Genomic DNA, 15,805 nt, shown 5'->3' with positions numbered 1-15,805 from the left:
CGGAGTAAACTGCACACCAATCACGCATTGCTAACGGAGCTGAGTCAAAACATCCAGTGCATTGCAGACAGAGGCAGATAATCTGCTAACAAGTTACCAGAGTGAAAGAAGTTACAGAGACGGGCACTGATTAAAAGACTGTTAAGAAATGTTCGGAACACATTTATAATTGGTCAGTTTAGTTCTTTCAATTAGTTGAATCTCACAACAGAAATATGACCGAAATTTGATCTGTCCTCGGGAGACTTGGAAAACGGCAACATAACGTAAGGCATGTTTTCAGATGGCCGAGTGATAAAATGAATTCTAATAACATTTTGGGTTACGATACTCAAACGATAAAACGTAACATACCTTGCTTCCTGTGTCGATCGTGATTGTGTGAAAACAGACTTTCGTTGAGTTGTTCGTCTGGTTCCAATGTCTCGCTGTGTTTTACTTCCCTTGAGTTCGACAATTCCAAGAACCAGTCCGATTATTTCCCAACGCCCGTATTCTGCGACAGCTCGCTGACGACAGAATCTACAGGGTGAGCAGTGGGAGGAGTGTACTGGAGGGAAGGAAGTCAGCAAAGTTAGCCTCCAGTCAATGTGCTGGCCAGAAGCTTCGAAACTGTTTTCCGAACGACCCATGGCCTTTCTGTACTTTTAAAGATCAATCCCAACCAAAGAGACGGGAAGCAGGCCAAACAGTGGTCTGCTGAAAGGAAACCCACAATAAGTGATCAAAAAGTCTTATGTCAGTGGGAATTTAGCTGTGTCGCCGATACTATCTCCCCCCTTTTCCCAGAACAATGTCAGCAGTCTGCAGGGACTGTTCCCTTCATGTCATTCCTCGATCACGCCTAACCCTTCCTCACTCCCCAACGTAACTCCCCTTGTAATCAAACAAGATGTAACACTTGCCCATTCACCTCCTCTCTCCTCATTGTCCAAGGCTCCAAACATACTTTGCAGGCGAAGCAGCATTTCACTTGCACTTCTTTCAATTTCATGCCTGATGAAGGGCTTATGCCCAAAACATGGATTCTCCCGCTCCTCAGATGCTGCCTGACCTGCTATGCTTTTCCAGCACCACACTCTCAACTCTGCTCTCCAGCATCTGCAGACCTCACTTTCTCATTTCAATCTAGTCTACTACATTCATTGCTTACAATGCAGTTACCTCTACACTGAGGAGAGCAAATGCAGACTGGGTGACCACTTGTGGAACACCTCCACTCTGTCCATAGGAATGATCCTCACTTTCCCGTTGCTTGCCATTTCAATAAGCCACTTGGATCTTCTCTTAACATTCATGTCCTGAGTTTCCTGCAGCTTGAGGAACAATACTTAATTTTCTGTTTCAGCATTTTAGAGTCTCAAGATCCCAATATAAAAGTCAATAATTTCAGAAACTGACTGCATTATGTCTGATCTGTTTTTCTTACATTCTCTTCCCCCAACCCCCACAGTTATATTTAGATAATAGACAATAGGTGCAGGAGTAGGCCATTCAGCCCTTCGAGCCTGCACCGCCATTCAATATGATCATGGCTGATCATTCCTAATCAGTATCTGCTTCCTGCCTTATCTCCATAACCCTTGATTCCACTATCTTTGAGAGCTCTATCCAACTCTTTCTTAAATGAATCCAGAGACTGGGCCTCTACTGCCCTTTGGGGCAGAGCATTCCACACAGCCACCACTCTCTGGGAGAAGAAGTTGCTCCTCATCTCTGTCCTAAATGGTCTACCCCGTATTTTTAAGCTGTGTCCTCTGGTTCGGCACTCACCCATCAGCGGAAACATGTTTCCTGCTGCCAGAGTGTCCAATCCTTTCATAATCTTATACGTCTCAATCATATCCCCTCTCAGTCTAACAGAAACAGAAATTGTTGCAGAAACATAGCAGCTCTGGCAGCATGTATGGGGAGAGAATCGAGTTATGTTTCAGGTCCAGTAACTATTCATCAGAACCCAATTCCTGACCTGCTGAGCTTCTCCAGCATGTTCTGTTTTTGTTTCAGATCTCCAACGTTTGTTCTTTGTTTTATCTTGTTTGTGTCTTGTTTACTTTGCTGTTATTTGAGATAATCCATTCTCTCCATTTCCCACCAAAATGCAGACCCATTTTACATCTCCTAAATGCAGATGCATTTTACATTTCCTATTCACATTCTCCACCATTAACAATGTCTTTGCCTTTTGCATTGGGCCTCTGTCTCAGTCAAAAGTGAAAAAAATAGTTCCAGCACTTTTCAGTTCTGAAGAAGAGCTGTATCCGTGCTTAAAATGTTAACTCTATTTCTGTCTCCGCAGATGCTGCCAGACCTACTGAGTTCCTCCAACCTGCCCTGTATTTATTTCAGATTTCCAGATTCTGCATTTATTAGAGAAATCACAAGCCCTGCTGCTTCTACTTTCTTAATCCCTGAATAGATTTCCTCCCCTAACCACCTCTTACATAGCATTTGGGTGCCCGGAATTGGAAAGGATAGTTGTAGTGGAGTTGAATTATTTTGGTTTAGCAAAAACTCTTGATTTTCATACTCTTTGTCTCTATTTGTGAAACCAGGCAAAAGCTCAGGTTTCTGTATAATACGCTTTAAAATCACAACCTTTGCCTGATGATTGTATATAACTTGGTTGATCATAGCATGCGACCAGCTCTACCTTCTTGAATGTATGCACTATCTTGGCAACAACATCTAAAAGACTTCAAACTTACTTACACCACAAACAACCAACCCATGCACAAGTGAGAATATCTCAACTGCTGAAAATGTGTTGCTGGTTAAAGCACAACAGGTTAGGCAGCATCCAAGGAACAGGAAATTCGACGTTCCGGGCCAGAGCCCTTCACCAGGAATTCCTGATGAAGGGCTGTGGCCCGAAACATTGAATTTCCTGTTCCTTGGATGCTGCCTAACCTGTTGTGCTTTAACCAGCAACACATTTTCAGCTCTGATCTCCAGCATCTGCAGACCTCACTTTTTACTTGAGAATATCTCAAACCAAGTGACATAATCTATTAGTTTATGACTTATGGTGTTATTAGAAGTTTAAAAATGGCATAATTTAAAATGAAATTAGCACCAACCAAAATGCTTGCAAATAAGTGCCATTTCTGTTGACACAAACAAAAGATCACATTGTGCACTGCATAATTTATTTTCATTTTAGACTGAAGGTAAACACACTTACAAATGACTAAAATGGAACAGATAATGGGACAGGAAGATGGTATAACAGCTGGAAAACTGATCCATAAACTGAAAATATTGAAAGTATGGCTCAGCGTAGGCAGTGAAGAGAGAAGCTTTGCTTCTGTGTCAGCACTTGGTGTCCACAATCTGCCGTAATTCTGACGAAATCTCATTGACTTCTGTTTCCCTCCATCCAGCTGTCACTGGTTGTGTTGAGCATACGCTTCCTGTTTTTGTGGACCCGAAACAATCTGTTTGCCATTCCGCCAAATAGCAATCATACTTCCGATGAGCCTCCTATTCCCCTTCAGCAAGAATCTAGTCGTAGTTGCCTGAGAGCTGTTTTTAAAGTTCGTTCATGGGATGGAGGCCTCGCTGGCTGGGCCAGCATCCTCTGTCCATGATTCTTTTTATTTTCGTTTTGCTTTACCGTACCTTCGTGTGAAGAGCTCAGTCACAGTGGTAGCGGCAGCAGTGAGATAGGCTCAGCGCACTTGAACCACTGCACCCTGTTTGCAGTACCTACATTCACAATGCCATTTGGAAGAGAAATCCCCCAGGACTTTTCCCCAACAACACTGTAGAAATGACAATATATTTCTAAGTCTGAAGGGTGAATGGCTTGGAGGGCAACTTCCTGGTGGTAGCATTCTCATGTATCTGCAGCCCTTGTTCTTCCAGATGAATGTGGTCATGGGTTTGGCAGGTGCTGTCTAAGGAGCCTTGGTGAATTTCTGCAGTGCATCTCATAGATTATGCACACTGCTGCTATTGATTGTTACTGGAAGAAGGACAGAATGTTCGTGGATGCGGTGCCCATCAAGCAGCTGTTTTGTCTTGGATGGGGTCAAGCATTTGGAGCAAGTCTAGGGTATTACATCACAGTCCTGACATGCCTCCTAGAAGGGGAACAGGCCTGGGGAGTCAGAAGCTGAGTTACTTGCTGCAAGATACTTGTCTTTGACCTGCTGTTGTAACCACAGTATTTATATGAATACAGGGCGACCACTGCTTTCGCGATGTCAATTATCCGTGGTTTGCTGCGGCTGAAAATATTACGTGGAACATTCCAGAATCAGGAACCGGAGAGGGGGGGCTGTTGAGGAGGTAAATTTCTCATTTAAATGAATGGGTTCGCTACTATCCACTGTTTCGGGCATCCGCAGTAGGTCTTGGAACATAAATCCAGCAGATAAGGGGGGAGGGGGAGTGCTCTACTGTATATCAATTATGGGAAGTGTGCATTGCTAGCAAGATGACATTTGCCATCTATGTGTAGAAGACTGTTTTCTAAACAGGAAAAGACTTCAGAAATCTGATGTACAAAGAGACTTCGGAGTCCTAATTCAGGATTTTCTTAAGGTTAGAATTCAGGTTCAGTTGGCAGTTAGGAAGGCAAGTGCAATGCTAGCATTAATTTTGAGAGGGCTAGGATTCAAGAGCAAAGATATACTGCTGTGACTGCATAAGGCTCTGGTCAAACCCCATTTGGAATTTTGTCAGCAGTTTTGGGCCCTATATCTATGGAAGGATGTGCTGGAATCAGAGGAGGTCCAGTGGGGGTTTACAAGAACGACCCTGGGATGGGCAGGTAATGGTCCAATGGTATTATCACTGGACTATTGATCCAGACACCTAGGTATCGACTCAGGGACCTGGGTTTGAATCCTGCCACCTAATGATGACCATGAATCCATCACCAATTGCCAGAAAAAAACATCTGGTCCTCTAATGTCTTTTGAAGAAAACGGCCATTCTTACCTGGTCTGAACTACATGTGACTTAAGATTCACAGGAATGTGGTTGACTCTTAACTGCCCTGTGGTCAATGAGGGATGGGCAATAATGCTGGCCTGAGCAGTGATGTCCTCAATCCATGAATGAGTAAGAAAAAAATGTAGGGCTTGTCATATCTAGAGCAGTTGAGGACCCTGGATCTGTACTCGAATTTCGAAGGATAAGGGGGAATCTCATTGATACTTGCAGAACACTGAATGTTCAAGATAGAATGAATGTGAAAAAGATGTTTCCACTCGTAAAAGAGATTAGGACTCAAGGTCACTTCCTCAGAGTAAAGGGATGATTGTTTAGAACTGACGTGGAGAAGAATTCCTTCAGCCAGAGGGTGGTGAATTGGTGGAACTCACTGCTGCAGAATGCAGTGGAGGCCAAGTCAGTGGGTGCACTTAAGACAGAGATGGTTAGATTTTTGATTAGTATGGGGATCAAGAATCACATGGAGAAGTCAGGAGATTGGGTTTGAGAAACGTATAAGCTATGATCGAATGATGTTGCATACTCGACAGCCAAATGGCCTAATTCTACTCCTATATTTTATGTTTCTTTTGGCTATTACCCTTGAGAAATGTGTTAGTTAAACTGCTGCATCCCATATGGTGTAAGTGCATCCACAGTACTGTTTGGAAGAGGGTTCCACGATATTGACCCAGAAACATGGAAGGAATGTTAATGTTTAAACTCACGATGGTGAGTGGCGTAGAGTGCTGGTTTTGTGTTATTTACTGTTCTCTTTGTTCCTTAAGGAGGTGGAAGAGGTTGCAGGATTTTAGACCAATACTTTTGGTGTTGCTGCAGTGCATCTTCATGTTATATACTGTTGCCACCGTGTGGTATTAGTTGAGGGAATAAATTATTAATGTGGTGCCATGTAAGGCTACTAATTTATTGGACAATGTTAAGCTTCTTGGGTGTCAGTAGAGCTTCACTGATCAAAGCCAGTGAAGAATATTCTATCAAGTTCTGTTCTTCGTGGATGATGCATAGTCTTTGGAAAGTTATTATATGAATAATTTTACCCAAAGTTCCTAGCCCGTGACCTGCCATTGTAGCCAAAATAGTTCAGCAAACTTTGTTTCAACAGCACGTTAAGTATTCTTGGTAAACTGGCAAATCTTATACACGTCAAGATACCACAAAGTTTACTGTATTATACTGTCTGAAATTAATAGTTTTAAAAATTTATTTACCTCAATGTAAGTATACATGTTGTTCAATTGACTGGCCACACGACATATCAACAGTTGATTCAATTTCCAGTTGACTTTTTCTTAAAATCTGTTGCAATATGTGAGTAGTGAGTTGAGGGTGTGAGTGAGAACTTATTTATGGTAAAATTGCATTATTATTTAAGTGATTTATGCAGTAAGTAACATATAACAGTGATGTGTATACCCCCTGCATTACATTTCTATCACTAAGTAAAAAATGAGGTCTGCAGATGCTGGAGATCACAGCTGCAAATGTGTTGCTGGTCAAAGCACAGCAGGCCAGGCAGCATCTCAGGAATAGAGAATTCGACGTTTCGAGCATAAGCCCTTCATCAGGAATAAGAGAGAGAGAGCCAAGCAGGCTAAGATAAAAGGTAGGGAGGAGGGACTAGGGGGAGGGGCGATGGAGGTGGGATAGGTGGAAGGAGGTCAAGGTGAGGGTGATAGGCCGGAGTGGGGTGGGGGCGGAGAGGTCAGGAAGAGGATTGCAGGTTAGGAGGGCGGTGCTGAGTTGAGGGAACCGACTGAGACAAGGTGGGGGGAGGGGAAATGAGGAAACTGGAGAAATCTGAATTCATACCTTGTGGTTGGAGGGTTCCCAGGCGGAAGATGAGGCGCTCCTCCTCCAGCCGTTGTGTAGTTGTGTTCTGCCGGTGGAGGAGTCCAAGGACCTGCATGTCCTCGGTGGAGTGGGAGGGAGACTTAAAGTGTTGAGCCACGGGGCGATTGGGTTGGTTGGTTCGGGCGGCCCGGAGGTGTTCTCTGAAGCGTTCCGCAAGTAAGCGGCCTGTCTCCCCAATATAGAGGAGGCCACATCGGGTGCAGCGGATGCAATAGATGATGTGTGTGGAGGTACAGGTGAACTTGTGGCGGATATGGAAGGATCCCTTGGGGCCTTGGAGGGAAGTGAGTGTGGAGGTGTGGGCGCAAGTTTTACATTTCCTGCGGTTGCAGGGGAAGGTGCTGGGGGTGGAGGTTGGGTTGGTGGGGGGTGTGGATCTGACGAGGGAGTCACGAAGGGAGTGGTCCTTGCGGAACGCTGATAGGGGAGGGGAGGGAAATATATCCTTGGTGGTGGGGTCCGTTTGGAGGTGGCGGAAATGACGGCGGATGATACGTTGTATGCGGAGGTTGGTGGGGTGGTAGGTGAGAACCAGTGGGGTTCTGTCTTGGTGGCGGTTGGAGGAGCGGGGCTCAAGGGCGGAGGAGCGGGAAGTGGAGGAGATGCGGTGGAGGGCATCGTCGATCACGTCTGGGGGGAATCTGCGGTCCTTGAAGAAGGAGGCCATCTGGGCTGTGCGGTGTTGGAATTGGTCCTCCTGGGAGCAGATGCGGCGGAGACGAAGGAATTGGGAATATGGGATGGCATTTTTACAGGGGGCAGGGTGGGAGGAGGTGTAGTCCAGGTAGCTGTGGGAGTCAGTCGGTTTATAATAGATGTCTGTGTTGAGTTGGTCGCCCGAGATAGAAATGGAAAGGTCTAGGAAGGGGAGGGAGGAGTCTGAGACAGTCCAGGTGAATTTCAGGTCGGGATGGAAGGTGTTAGTAAAGTTGATGAACTGTTCAACCTCCTCGTGGGGGCACGAGGCAGTGCCGATACAGTCATCGATGAAGCGGAGGAAAAGGTGGGGGGTGGTGCCAGTGTAGTTGCAGAAGATGGACTGTTCCACATATCCTACGAAGAGGCAGGCATAGCTGGGGCCCATGCGGGTGCCCATGGCAACTCCTTTGGTTTGGAGGAAGTGGGAGGATTGAAAAGAGAAGTTATTCAGGGTGAGGACCAGTTCAGTCAGTCGAAGGAGGGTGTCAGTGGAAGGGTACTAAGGCAACTGATCCTGACTTGGAGGCAGGCCGAGATGGTCAGCGGCAAGAGCAGGAGCTAGCCACCCCAGGCAGCCTGAGGTGGTGACAGGAACAGGAACAGGCAGCCCGAGGCAGCGGTAGGGTTGAGGTTGAGTGTGGAGTGGGGGAGGGGTCGAACCCTTGTAAGGAGTGTGAGCCCAGCATGCGCTTCTGGAATGTGGTATTGAACTTTTAACCATGTTCCTTTGTTTCTCTACTTTTAGTAAAAAGGACTGTCATGTTTAATTTTTTTAAATCCTGTTTCTTTACTTTTCTGCTTTGCACCTAAGATTCTGCACCTAGATTCCTTTCCAGATTAGAAACTAAAATTAGAATTAAGTTGATTGTCATATGAACTCACATGAATACAGTGAAATGTTTACAAGTGGACCTTTAATCTGCAAGTAATTTATAATAGATAGTGAAATTAGCAAGTATTCGCAAAAAATAAACTTACAATTTCCTTTTGCAATCTATGAACCAAAAAAGCAAGTAAAGTGCACCTCTTTCCCTCTGCACTGGATTCCCGCTGTGGATGTGATATCTCCTTCCTGATCACACGAAGCTTACTAATCAAATTGTTTGTTGGATTATATCCCAACCAGTACTGGTCTACTCAATCTCTCCTCATACTTCTCCTCTTCATACCTGGTTTCAGCCGAGTGAGAAAGTGAGGATCGCAGATGCTGGAGATCAGCCTAGTGAACCTTCTTTGCACTCCTTATTCTTTAGATAAAGGACCCAAAACTGTTCACATTTTTCCAGCTGTGGTTGGACTCGTGCCTTGTAAAGTTTTAGCAAAATCTCCCAACGTATATACTCCATTCCTTTGAAATAAAGGGCAACATTTCATTTGCTTTCCCCATTACCCACTGAATGTGCATGCTAGCTTTTTATGAGTCATGGACAGGGACTCCCAAATCCTCAACTAGTCTATCAAGCCAGCTCATGATTTTGAAGACCTCTATCAGATTTCCTGTTAGTCTTCTTGTCTCCAAGGGCATCAATCCCCACTTCTTCTGTTTCCCCCGAAAACAGAAGTCCCTCATCTCTGGAATCAATCTTGTAAATTGCTTCTGCACTGTCTCCAATGTGTTCACATCCTTCCTGTAATGTGGTACCCAGAACTGTACACAATACTCCTGATGAAATCTAACAAGTATCTTTAGCAAGTTCAACATTACCCCTTTACTCAAACATATGCTTGTGGTGTTATTTACACCGCTGGTGATAAACTTTACTTACTTCATTACTCTAGTCATCACACATGATGGAAAAATACTGGAACTTACTTAAGGAAAGAGATCAAGGTAAAATCTTACCTCGCGGGCCCATCAATCTCACGCAACCAGTACCCAGATGATCACTTATTCAGGGCGAAAGTGAGGACTGCAGATGCTGGAGATCAGAATCTAGATTAGAGTGGTGCTGAAAAAGCACAGTAGATCAGGCCACATCTGAGGAACAGGAAAATCAATGTTTCGGGAAAAGCCCTTCATCAGGAATGAGACAAGGAGCCTCTCGGGTGGAAGGATAAATGGGAGGGGGGGTGGGGCTAGGGAGAAGGTAGCTAAGAGTGCAATAGCTGGATGGAGTTGGGGATGAAGGTGATAGATCGGAGAGGCGAGTCTGTTTCAGGACATGATTGAAGAGCTTCAGGGGAGAGGCGATGACCAATTTGGGATTTGAAAATTCCCCTCAGACTGTCAGGGACAACACTGCCACCCGCAGAAAACGCTTTGCCATTTCCAGTGCAATGTCTCAAATGCAAGACAGATTTTCTAAATCATAGAATTCCTACAGTGTGGAATCAGGCCATTTGGCCCATCAACCCCACACTGATCCTCCAAAGAGTAACCCACACAGACTCATTGCCCTATCCTATTACTCTGCATTTACTCCTGATTAATGCACCTAACCGACACATCCCTGAACAGTATGGGCAATTTAGCATGGCCAATTAACGTAACCTGCACGTCTTTGGATTGTGGGAGGAAACTGGAGCACCCAGGGGAAACCCACACAGACATGGGGAGAATACACAAACTCCACACAGACAGTTGCTTGAAGCTGGAATCGAACCCGGGTCCCTGGCGCTGTGAGGCAGCAGTGAAGGAAGCAAAATTTGCTCAAATTACTTGTCTGTTTCAGCCCAGGATGACAGAAAGCATGGATCAGATTCTGTACTAATCAAAGATTATTATTCATTGGAATAATAGATTATTGCTACAGGAAGACAACGACGAACCATTGATATATCATGCAACTAGTTAAAACTCTTATTCCCTTTTAAGATAGCCCTAAACACACAGATTAAAAACAATGACTGCAGATGCTGGAAACCAGATTCTGGATTAGTGGTGCTGGAAGAGCACAGCAGCTCAGGCAGCATCCAAGGAGCAGTGAAATCAATGTTTCGGGCAAAAGCCCTTCATCAGGAATAAAGGCAGTGAGTCTGAAGCGTGGAGAGATAAGCTAGAGGAGGGTGGGGTTGGGGAGAAAGTAGTATAGAGTACAATAGGTGAGTGGGGGAGGGGATGAAGGCGATAGGTCAGGGAGGAGAGGGTGGGGTGGATAGTGGAAAAGGAGATAGGCAGGTAGGACAAGTCTGGACAAGTCATGGGGATAGTGCTGAGCTGGAAGTTTGGAGCTAGGGTGAGGTGGGGGAAGGGGAAATGCGGAAACTGTTGACGTCCACATTGATGCCCTGGGGTTGAAGTAATCCGAGGTGGAAGATGAGGCATTCTTTCTTCAGGCGTCTGGTGGTGAGGGAGCGGCGGTGAAGGAGGCCCAGGCCTCCATGTCCTCGGCAGAGTGGGAGGGGGAGTTGAAATGTTGGGCCATGGGGCAGTGTGGTTGAATGGTGCGGGTGTCCCGGAGATGTTCCCTAAAGTGCTCTGCTAGGAGGTGCCCAGTCTCCCCAATGTAGAGGAGACCGCATCGGGAGCAACGGATACAATAAATGATATTAGTGGATGTGCAGGTAAAACTTTGATGGATGTGGAAGGCTCCTTTAGGGCCTTGGATAGAGGTGAAGGAGGAGGTGTGGGCGCAGGCTTTACAGTTCCTGCAGTGGCAGGGGAAGGTGCCAGGACGGGAGGGTGGGCGGCGTGGACCTGAGCAGGTAGTCATGGAGGGAACAGTCTTTGCGGTAGGCGGAAAGGGGTGGCGAGGGAAATATATCCCTGGTGGTGGGGTCTTTTTGGAGGTAGTGGAAGTGTCGGCGGATGATTTGGTTTATGCAAAGGTTGGTAGGGTGGAAGGTGAGCACCAGGGGCGTTCTGTCCTTGGATGCTGTCTGAACTGCTGTTCTCTTCCAGCACCACTAATGCAGCCCTAAGACCATAAGACTATAAGACATAGGAGTGGAAGTAAGACCATTCGGCCCATCGAGTCCACTCTGCCATTCAATCATGGCTGATGGCATTTCAACTCCTCTTACCAGCATTCACTCCGTAGCCCTTAATTCCTTATGACATCAAGAATTTATCAATCTCTGCCTTGAAAACATTTAGCGTCCCAGCCTCCACTGCATTCTGCGGCAATGAATTCCACAGGCCCACCACTCTCTGGCTGAAGAAATGTTCTGAATTGACCCCCTCTAATTCTAAGGCTGTGTCCATGGGTCTTAGTCTCCTCGCCTAACGGAAACAATTTCCTAGCGTCCACCCTTTCAAAGCCCTGTATTATCTTGTAAGTTTCTATTAAATCTCCCCTTAATCTTCTAAATTCCAATGAATACAATCCCAGGATCCTCAGCCGTTCCTCGTACATTAGACCTACCATTCCAGGGATCATCCGTGTGAATCTCCACTGGACACGCTCCAGTGCTACTATGTCCTTCCTGAGGTGTGGGGACCAAAACTGGACACAGCACTCCAAATGGGGCCTAACCAGAGCTTTATAAAGTCTCAGTAGCATAACAGTGCTTTTATATTCCAATCCTCTTGAGATAAATGACAACATTGCATTCGCTTTCTTAATCATGGACTCAACCTGCATGTTTACCTTTAGAGAATCTTCGACAAGCACTCCCAGATCCCTTTGTACTTTGGCTTTACGAATTTTCTCACTGTTTAGAAAGTAGTCTATGCTTTTATTCTTTTTTCCAAAGTGCAAGACCTCGCATTTGCTCACATTGAATTCCATCAGCCATTTCCTGGACCATTCTCCCAAACTGTCTAGATCCTTCTGCAGCCTCCCCACTTCCTCAGTACTACCTGCCTGTCCACCTAACTTCGTATCATCAGCAAACTTTGCTAGAATGCCCCCAGTCCCTTCATCCAGATCATTAATATATAATGTGAACAGCTGCGGCCCCAACACTGAACCTGTGGGACACCGCTTGTCACTGGCTGCCATTCCGAAAAAGAAACTTTTATCCCACCTCTCTGCCTTCTGTCAGACAGCCAATCCTCAATTCATAGCAGTAGGTCACCTTGAACACCATGGTCCCTCACCTTGCTCAGCAGCCTCCCGTGTGGCGCCTTTTAGAAGTCTAGATAGACCACATCCCTGGTCTAACTACTTGTCACCTCTTCAAAGAATTCCAACAGGTTTGTCAGACATGACCTCCCCTTACTAAATCCATGTTGACTTGTTCTAATCAGATTCTGCTCTTCCAAGAATTTAGAAACCTCATCCTTAATGATGGATTTTAGAATTTTACCAACAACCAAGGTTAGGCTAATTGGCCTATAATTTTCCATTTTTTGTCTTGATCCTTTCTTGAACAAGGGGGTTACAACAGCGATCTTCCAATCATACATACAATCAGAAGTAAGCAGGTAAGAGGATTGATATTTTGGGTGGATGGAAAAGCTAGGAAGTCAGTTTAAGAGCCTTGTTTACAAGGTTCACTGAAATGATCCTTGTGCTTGTCAGGACTGGGTGTTCATTGATCTCTTTTCGCCAAGTGCTTTTCATTGCCTTGCAGGAGTTCACAAAGTGCAAAGTTTCTTAGCTACTGGTTAAAAGTCACAGCTTATAGCAATTAGAGAGGGAAAATAAACTGGATTTCTTCAGGTTTTCGGTATTTTTAACTGCAGAGAGAGAGAGAGTGCATCTCCCCTTATGAGGGCTTCTTTTCATATTGTACACATCAAGTGGTTCAGCTACCTAGGAATTAATCACATGGTTGTTGGCAAGCCGAAGACCTTTGGTCATTAACAGCTGGTCCCCATTTCACAAATTGATCAACTACTTATTGCTAGCCAATCTCATTTTGTAGACTTGACCTGATGTCAGCTCATCTGTAGGAACGATCCTCTGCTGCTTGAACAAGAAACAGCCTTTAAAATTAGTGTTCATAACCTGTTTTTAAAAAGTACAGCAACCTTTTCCACAATCCTTGGTTTTAAAACAGGCCTTTTCCCATTTCAGTCCACAATTGAAAATACAAAGAAAAACGTTACAGAAGGTAATTAAGAAAGCTGGCACTATATTAGCGTTTATCGTGATGGCCATTACATACAAAAGTAGTCAGGTTATACAAGGTACATCTGGAGTACTGTGCATTATATTGTTCAACTTGTTTAAGGAAGGTTATAAATGTATTTAAAACAGTTTAAAGAAGGTTTGCCAGGCTAATACCTGGAATGAGCAAGTTGTCTTATGAAGCAAGTTTGCTTAAGCCAGGCTTGTATCTGCTAGAAACTAGAAGCGTAAGAGGTAACTTGATTGTAGCATATTAGATCCCGAGGGATTTTGACAGGATAGGCACAGAGGGGATTATTTCTTCTTATTGGAGAATCTAGAAATAGATGTCATTGTTTACAAATAAGGGGTCAACATTTAAACAGAGATGAAGTAATGTTTTATCTCACTGAGAGTCGTGTGTTTATTGAATTCTCTTCCTGAAATTGTGGTGAAAGCTAAGCCTTTGAGTATTTTTAAGGCATTGGTGGGTTGGCTCTTCATAGAATCCCTGCAGTGTGGAAACAGGCCATTTGGCCCAACAGGTCCACACTGACCCTCCAATGAGGAGCCTATCTATCACTATCACTCTACATTTCCCATGATTAATGCATCTAACCTACACATCACTGAACACTATGGGCAATTTGGCATGAAAATGTGTTGCTGGTTAAAGCGCAGCAGGTCAGGCAGCATCCAAGGAACAGGAAATTCGACGTTTCAGGCAAAAGCCCTTCATCAGGAATGAGGAAAGTGTCCAGCAGGCTAAGATAAAAGGTAGGGAGGAGGGACTTGGGGGAGGGGCGATGGAGATGTGATAGGTGGAAGGAGGTCAAGGTGAGGGTGATAGGCCGGAGTGGGGTGGGGGCGGAGAGGTCAGGAAGAAAATTGCAGGTTAGGAGGGCGGTGCTGAGTTCAAGGGAATCGACTGAGACAAGGTGGGGGGAGGGGAAATGAGGAAACTGGAGAAATCTGAGTTCATCCCTTGTGGTTGGAGGGTTCCCAGGCAGAAGATGAGGCGCTCTTCCTCCAACCGTCGTGTTGTTATGTTCTGGCGATGGAGGAGTCCCAGGACCTGCCTGTCCTTGGTGGAGTGGGAGGGAGAGTTAAAGTGTTGAGCCACAGGGAGGTTGGGTTGATTGGTCCAGGCGTCCCAGAGGTGTTCCCTGAAGCGTTCTGCAAGTAGGCAGCCCGTCTCCCCAATATAGAGGAGGCCACATCGGGTGCAGCGGATGCAATAGGTGATGTGTGTGGAGGGGCAGGTGAATTTGTGGCGGATATGGAAGGATCCCTTGGGGCCTTGGAGAGAGGTAAGGGAGGAGGTTTGGGCGCAAGTTTTGCATTTCCTGCGGTTGCAGGGGAAGGTGCCGGGAGTGGAGGTTGGATTGGTGGGGGGTGTGGACCTGATGAAGGAGTCACGAAGGGAGCTGTCTTTGCGGAACACTGATAGGGGAGGGGAGGGAAATATATCCCTGGTGGTGGGGTCCGTTTGGAGGTGGCAGAAATGACGGCGGATGATACACTGTATACGGAGGTTGGTGGGGTGGTAGGTGAGGACCAGTGGGGTTCTGTCCTGGTAGCGGTTGGGGGGGTGGGGCTCAAGGGCGGAGGAGCGGGAAGTGGAGGAGATGCGGTGGAGGGCATCGTCGATTACGTCTTTGAAGAAGGAGGCCATCTGGGCTGTACGGTATTAGAACTGGTCCTCCTGGGAGCAGATGCGGCGGAGACGAAGGAATTGGGAATATGGGATGGCGTTTTTACAGGGGGCAGGGTGGGAGGAGGTGTAGTCCAGGTAGCTGTGGGAGTCAGTTGGTTTATAGTAGACGTCTGTGTTGATTCGGTCACCCGAGATAGAAATGGAAAGGTCTAGGAAGGGGAGGGAGGAGTCTGAGACAGTCCAGGTGAATTTGAGGTCGGGATGGAAGGTGTTAATAAAGTTGATTGACTGTTCAACCTCCTCGTGGGAGCACGAGGCAGTGCCAAAACAGTCATCGATGTAGCTGAGGAAAAGGTGGGGGGTGGTGCCAGTGTAGTTGCGGAAGATGGACTGTTCCACATATACTACTAAGGCACAGGCATAGGTGGGGCCCATGTGGGTGCCCATGGCAACTCCTTTAGTTTGGAGGAAGTGGGAGGATTGGAAAGAGAAGTTGTACAATTTGGCATGGCCAATTCACCTAACCTGTACATGTTTGGACTGTGGAAGGAAACCGGAATACCTGCAGGTAAATCACGCAGACATGGGAAGAATGTGCAAACTCCACACAGATGAGGCTGGAATCAAACTGGGTCCCTGGCGCTGTGAGGCAGTCATGCTAAGCACTGAGCCACCGTGCCATCTTGGTGTACAAGGC

At 46.0% G+C, this 15,805-nt stretch overlaps 1 protein-coding gene across 2 annotated transcripts in view; it reads right to left on the bottom strand.

The window, feature by feature from the left end:
- LOC132821468 (membrane-spanning 4-domains subfamily A member 18-like) overlaps positions 1-538 on the bottom strand; it is a 59,937-nt gene extending 59,399 nt beyond the window's left edge. Inside the window, exon 1 of one of the 2 annotated variants that reach the window (XM_060834061.1) lies at positions 355-538. The gene's annotated coding sequence lies outside the window, so the exon portion shown is untranslated. The remainder of the gene's footprint in view (positions 1-354) is intronic. The other variant, XM_060834060.1, reaches the window with a different exon arrangement.
- Positions 539-15,805: the final 15,267 nt, after the last annotated feature.

This window comes from Hemiscyllium ocellatum, chromosome 13 (assembly GCF_020745735.1).
Source record: "Hemiscyllium ocellatum isolate sHemOce1 chromosome 13, sHemOce1.pat.X.cur, whole genome shotgun sequence".
Lineage (NCBI taxonomy): Eukaryota > Metazoa > Chordata > Chondrichthyes > Orectolobiformes > Hemiscylliidae > Hemiscyllium > Hemiscyllium ocellatum.
Note: the sequence above shows the minus strand (reverse complement) of the source record. Positions and strands in the feature narration are given on the sequence as shown.